Source organism: Colobus angolensis, unplaced genomic scaffold (genome assembly GCF_000951035.1).
Source record: "Colobus angolensis palliatus isolate OR3802 unplaced genomic scaffold, Cang.pa_1.0 Scaffold35, whole genome shotgun sequence".
NCBI lineage: Eukaryota > Metazoa > Chordata > Mammalia > Primates > Cercopithecidae > Colobus > Colobus angolensis.
The window spans coordinates 5,458,100-5,465,180 of NW_012116821.1; the positions used below are offsets into that span (position 1 = coordinate 5,458,100).

The following is a 7,081-nucleotide window of genomic DNA, read 5'->3' on the forward strand; positions in this document are numbered from 1 at the left end:
CAAAAAAAAAAAAAAAAGTAAATAGGCAAAAAAGGAAACAAGAGGAAACAGAAATAATGCAGGAAGTAGAAGGAAACTTCCAAGGATAAAAGACCATTATTATACCCCATACAAATAAGAGAAAGCACTCTATCCATAAAAAAAAACAAAAAACAAACAAACAAACAAAAAACAGAACAATCACACAAAACCAGAATACTGTGAATAAGGAGAATTCAAAGAACTAAAAAAGAATGCTAGGAAATTAAAGCTAGGATTGCTGAGATTTTTTAAAAATTGGAGACTGGGCAACATAATGAGACTCTATCTCTATAAAATAATAAAAAAATTAGAGAAGCGTGGTGGCACCTGCCTGTAGTCCCAGCTACTCCTGCGAGAATCACTTGAAACTGGGAGGTGGAGGTTGCAACGAGCTGCAATCACGCCACTGCACTCCAGCCTGGGCAACAAAGCAAGACTCCATCTCAAAACAACAACAAGAAAGATTTTAAATCTTTAATAGGTCACAATCAAAGGACAAAGAATCAAAATGCATTGAGCTTCGCAACAGCAACATTGGAAGCTTAAAGACAATGGAGCAACACCTTTAACATTTGGAGTAAAAATTATTATTTTATTTTTCATTTTGTTTTATTTTATTTATTATTTATTAATATATTTTTGCAATGGAGTCTCGCTCTGTTGCAAGAGCAAGAGGCTGGAGTGCAGTGGCGTGACCTTGGCTTACTGCAACCTCAGCCTCCCAGGTTCGAGTGATTCTCCTGCCTCAGCCTCCCGAGTAGCTGGGATCACAGGCGTGTACCACCACGCCTGGTAATTTTTGTGTTTTTAGTAAAGACAGGGTTTCACCATGTTGACAAGGTAAGGAGTTCTCAAACTCCTCACCTCAGGTGATCCATCCACTTTGGCCTCCCAAAGTGCTGGGCTTACAGACGGGAGCCACTGTGCCCGGCCTATTTTATTTTATTTTATTTTATTTCATTATTTTACTTTTTGAGACAGAGTCTCACTCTGTTGCCCAGGCTGGAGTGCAGTGGCATGATCTTGGCTCAGTGCAACCTCTGCCTCCTGGGTTCAAGCGATCCTCCACCTCAGCTTCCTGAGCAGCTGGGACCACAGGCACACGCCACTACACCTGGCTAATTTTTGTGTTTTGTGTAGAGACTGGGTTTCACCATCTTGCCTGAACTCCTGACCTCAAGTGATCCACCCGCCTTGACCTCTCAAAGTGCTGAGATTACGGGCCTGAGCCACCGCGCCCGACCAGCCAATTAATAAAAGCAAGGGATCACCACAAATTTAAAAATCAGAAGTAAAATGTGATTGTCTGTGTGTGTGTGTATGTGTCTGTGTGTTTTGTTGTTGTTTTGTTTTTGCTTTTTTCTGAGATGGAGTCTCACTCTGTCACCCAGGCTGGAGTGCAGTGGCACGATCTTGGCTCACTGCAACCTCCACCTCCCATGTTCGAGGGATTCTCCTACCTCAGCCTCCCAAGTAGCTGGGACGTACAGACACATGTCACCACGTCTGGCTCATTTTTATATTTTTAGTACAGATGGGGTTTCACCATGTTGGGCAGATTGATCACAAACTCCTGATCTCAGGTGATCCTTCCACCTTGGCCTCCCAAACTGCTAGGATTACAGGCGTGAGCCACCTTGCCTGGTGTGTGTGTGTGTGTTTTTAATAACATAGAATGGTATTATAATTAGGGCAATAGAATGAAAATATTAAATTATTTAACTTCTGTTTCTGGCTTATTCTTCACTCTTCTTATTTGAGAAAGATAAAAACTGGAATAATTGGAACAATAAACTATGAGTATAAATATATTATCTCTCAGGATATATATATACACACACACTTTTTTTTCTTCTTACAGAGGTTTTACTGCGTTTGGTCCACAGTCATATTTCACATTATCTCATGGGGCAGTTCTCCTGGGTGGGGGTCCCTGTGTAGTACTTGGTGGGGTGTATGGCCAGGGGAGATGGAGCAGTATAGCTGGTCAGGCCCAGAAGGGGAGAAGGAGGGCTGGAGGCTCCTTAAAACCTACTGAGGGGCCGGGCATGGTGGCTCACGCCTGTAATTCCAGCACTTGGGGAGGCTGAGGTGGGCGGATCACCTGAGGCCGGGAGTTTGAGACCAGCCTGGCCAACATGGTGAAACCCCATCTCTAATAAAAATACAAAAATTAGCCAGGCATGGTGGAGCACCTACACTCCCAGCTACTTGGGAGGCTGAAGCAGGAGAATCCCTTGAGCCAGGGAGGTGGAGGTGCAGTGAGCCAAGATCTCGCCACTGCACTCCAGCCTGGGCAACAACAACAACAACATCAACAACAAAACTGACTGAGGCCATAGTGGAGGGGGATGGTTAGCATGGAGAGGGGGTCAGGCTTAGCCCCAACAACGCAGAATTCCACTTCATTGTACGGGCCTCACTTTCCCACCGGCCCTGGGGCAGGTCTGAGGGTCTGAGGTCTGTTGGTCTGAGGGTTCTTGGGAAATGCAGCCACTTGGCAGCCTGAGATATTTAGCATGGTGGCCAGGCCCCCTTTCCCAGGGGACTCATTTCCCAGCACCCTCTCCACTGTCCCTGCCCCATTCCTTGGGGGGAAAAAAAAAGTATTTTTCTTTTGTTAATACTTCCTGAAACCTTTGCGGGTACAGAAACCACAAACTGATAGGCTGACAAAATGGGGAAGAGACAAGGCAACCGGAAACCTTCGGGGACTGGTTCCTTCCAAGCCTAAGTCTCTTCTCCCCAGCACAGCTTGGCCCACAGCCTGGACTTGCCAGCAGACACCCTCACCCTATACGTATCGGGATACGGCTTTGACCCCTTCCCCCATAGCCTGGTGGCTCAGCCCTACGAAGGACCAAGGCAAGGGGGAAAAAGACCTGCTCCCTGATCCCACACCGCCACTCACAGACCCTGGGTTGACTGGCAACACTGAACAGGTTAAGAAAAAAGAAAGACGAAAACACAGAAACCCAAAAACTCAGACGGGGAGACATTGTGGGCAGACAGCGTGCTGGGAGCCTCAGTAGCCAGCCTCCTCCTGGTAGTAAGGCGGATATTCAGGGACCTCCGTCGGGCCCGGGCAGTCACTGGCGCCCAAGGGAGCCCCGTTGGCCACTGTGCCTTAAGGGCAGAACTTGGGATCCTATATCTGCCGGCCCAGGCCAAAGACCTGGCCGCTCTGCATGGTGCCCTGCGTGCCCATCTGCAGGGACATGGAGGAGTTGTCACACTTGTCGGTTCCCAGCTTGGTGTCAGCCGGGTGCCGGGCGCTGTCATGCCCACCTGGCTGGCACACTTGTTTGTACCCATCTGGAGGCTGATGGTTGAGTGGTCCATGGGGGGCAGGAGGTGGTTCTTGGGGTTGTAGAGATGCCTCCTGGTGCCGTCGGCAGTCATACCCGACTGGTTGGTGCATTTGTTGGTGCCCATCTGCAGCCCGATGGCGCACTGGCCAGCCTTTATGGTGGCATCGTCGAAATTCTGCTTCTGCTTCTCCCAGTACTTAAGGCCGATGTCCACCCCGCTCTGCAGCCTCTTAGTCTTGGCCTTCCCCACCAGGGCGAGAAGAGACACCTGCACCTGCCTCATGTTCCCACTCTCAAACAGGTCGCTGGCTTCAAACAAGTCCACGGTGTTCATGCCTTCCCTGACCATGGGCTTGATGAAGTTGGAGAGGTTTTCTAGCTGGTGCCAGTTCTGCATGGAGCGGTTGATCTTGGGGACTGAGTCCTGCTGTAGCTTGTTAATGAGTGTGCATAAGACAGTCCCGTCCTTCAGGCCCTTCCGGAAGTCGGGGCTGATGGAGAGGCTGGTGAGTCCCTGGATCCAGCTGCGGAGCTCTGCCTCCTTCTGGCGGTCATATTTGCACAGGAGCCGGTTCTTGACCTCGGTGGACAGCCAGTACGAGGAGTCCTTGTTGACCTGCGTGGAGCTCATGGCTGGCGGGCTCGGCGGTGGGGTGGGATGGGAGGGGACTGGACCGCCTGGCGGGTGCGGTCTGGGACGCGCTCCTCTCTGGTTATTTTTATGTGGTCTGGGCATGGTGGCTCACAGTTGTAATCCCAGCACATTGGGAGGCCAAGATGGGAGCATCACTTGAGTCCGGGAGTTTGAGACCAGCCTGGACAACATAGCAAAACCATATCTCTACCAAAAAGAAAAAAGAAACGTTATTGGGGGCGTGGTGGCAAGCGCCTGTAGTCCCAGCTACTCGGGAGGCTGAGGGAAAGGACAGCTTGAGTTCAGGAGTTCTAGGCGATAGTAAGCTATCATCAGTCTGCTGCATTCCAGCCTGGGTGACAGAGCCAGACCCTGTTTCTAACTCAATCAATCAATCAATCTGTATTGATGTATATATATATATATTTTTTTTTTTTTTTTTTTTTTTTTTTTGAGACAGAGTTTCACTCGTTGCCCAGGCTGGAGTGCAATGGCACGATTTCGGCTTGCCACAACCTCCACGTCCCCAGGTTCAAGCGATTCTCCTGACTCAACCTCCCGAGTAGCTGGGATTATAGGCATGCACCACCACGCCCAGCTAATTTTCTATTTTTAGTAGAGACAGGATTTCTCCATGTTGGTCAGGCTGGTCTACAACTCCCGACCTTAGGTGATCTGCCTGCCTTGGTCTCCCAAAGTGTTGTGATTACAGGCGTGAGCCACTGTGCCTGGCTATAGTGATATTTTTATGTGGAGCTGAAGAACAAAAGCTATTCTGTTATCTGGACACAGGTTTTAGTTGGTTATTTATTTATTTTTTTTTGGGACAGATTCTCTCTTTGTTGCCCAGGCTGAAGTACAGTGGCATGATCTTGGCTCACTGCAACCTCTGCCTCCTGGGTTCAAGCAATTCTCCTTCCTCAGCCTCCCAAGTAGCTGGGATTACAGGTGCCCACCACTAAACCCAGCTAATTTTTGTATTTTTAGTAGAAATGGGGTTTCACCATATTGGCCAGGCTGGTCTTGAACTCCTGACCTCAAGTGATTCCCCTGCCGTGGCCTCCCAAAGTGCTAGGATTACAGGTGTGAGCCACCGTGCCCGGCCAGACCTCTCCAATTTTTAATAACCAAGCTATATGTGCCACACACCAAAATCCTGCCTTTTTTGGAATAAGAATAAGCTGATATGATTTGACCCTTCTTCCCTGCAGAGCCTGAACCTCCAACTCGAGAGATAGAGATGAAAAAGTCCAACTCAGAAAGTCCATTTCAGCCTATTTGGTGTCTAGGAATTTGCGATACTAATTGTCTTATCCCTACCCACTTCCCCATCTCAGAAAATCTGCCTTGTAACAGAGTCCCTGGCAGGGGCAGCTATGCTACTTATCATTAGACCTTGTCCCCCTAGCCGCAGCTGATTGGATCAGAGAAGAACACCTAATCCATTCAGATACTTTTTCCCCACTTAACATGGGATGCCTCACAAATTTGGGTGTCATCCTTGTGTAGTGACTATACTCATCTTCTCTGTATTGGTCCAATTTTAGTATATGTGTTGCTTATGTGGGCACCAATCCAATTCTTTTGCTTGCTAATTTGAACCCAGAGACTTCAACTTTGAGTCACTAGCTCAGTGGAGGACACCAGAGCTGGAGAGTCAGGTAGTGTGAGGAGTGGCAGCCATTTTTTTGGTGTATGCAAAGGTGGAGAGAGTAGTGGTCTGACAACTTTGACATCTGTGACTTCTACTTGGGATCTGTGATCTTCCCCTCTGGATTTCTGATCATCCCCTTTTAATTAATCAATCAATCAATTTTTATTTATTCTTTGAGACAAGGTCTCGCTCTGTCGCCCAGGCTGGAGTGCAGTAGTGTAAGCATGGCTCAGTGCAACCTCAACCTCCCAGGTTCAATTAATCCTCCTACCACAGCCTCCAGAGTAGCTGGGACTACAGGCATGTGCCACCATGCTTGACAAATTTTTGATTATTTTTGGAGTTGGGGTCTCGCTATGTTGCCAGGGCTGGTCTCCAACTCCTGGACTCAAGTGATCCACCCTCTTTGGCCTCTCAAAGTGTTGGGATTACAGGCATGCATCACTGCACCTGGCTGATCATTCCCTTTTAAATTGGGTTAGGATAGCTTTCTTCTACTTGTTAACCAAAGAATACCTGACTGAACAGTTTTTAAAAGTCCATTTTTGTCACTCTACCTTTTTGCACCTTTCTCTCAGCCTCCAGATCCTACGGATTCCCTGTTATCTGTGTAAATTGGTCGTGAGCAGGGAAATAGGGAGAAGACATTTCCTTGAAATGTCCTAGACAAGAGACACCTGCATCCTTCTAGATACAGGGATTCGGGGGTTCTTCAAGCCTCAGCCTGGCTTGCAGCAGCTTTGGCAGCCTTTGAAAGGCACCAGATGGTCAGCCACGTGACACATAATCTATGTAACTTAATGCCATTTATTACTTTATAATTGTGTTAAACTATAATTTGTAAGCAAATTTTGTTTAAAAGCTACTATGTTTTTCTAACTGTTTTGGTACACTTCTATAAAACAAGGCTATTCAATCCTGGTTGCAGGTTCCCAACCATCAATTTTTTGCTAGATTTAATATATAGTATATAGTTAGAGTTTTAAGTACATATGGAAATTTTCAGAAATTTTTCTTTTATTTCTTTGATCTCAAGGTTCTTAAAAAGCTGACATAGGCCAGGCATGGTAGCTCATGCTTGTAATCCAAGCACTTGGGGAGGCCAAGGCCAGAGGATCCCTTGAGGCCAGGAGTTCAAGAACAGCCTGGACAACTCTCTCAACAACAACAACAATAAAAAAAAACAGAGAGAACTTTAAGTCATGCAATTAGAGAATCTGAAGAGAATCTATACAAGTAGATATTTATAAATAAACCTAACCTTCTCATTTTACGCATAACTAGTTTAGTATTATTTATTTGAAATTCATAATTGTGATTTTCAACTCGGCAAAATCTCATATATACTGTGTATTTAGCACTATGTAATAAGAAGGCAAAAAATCAGGATCCTTCAAATATTATATACATAAAATTTATGAAACTAGGAATTGCTACATTTCAATATAAACTCAACTAATG

The 7,081-nt window shown here is 46.6% G+C and overlaps 1 pseudogene; it reads right to left on the minus strand.

The window, feature by feature from the left end:
- Nucleotides 1–3,046: 3,046 nt before the first annotated feature.
- LOC105519439 lies at nt 3,047–3,963 on the minus strand (annotated as a pseudogene).
- Nucleotides 3,964–7,081: the final 3,118 nt, after the last annotated feature.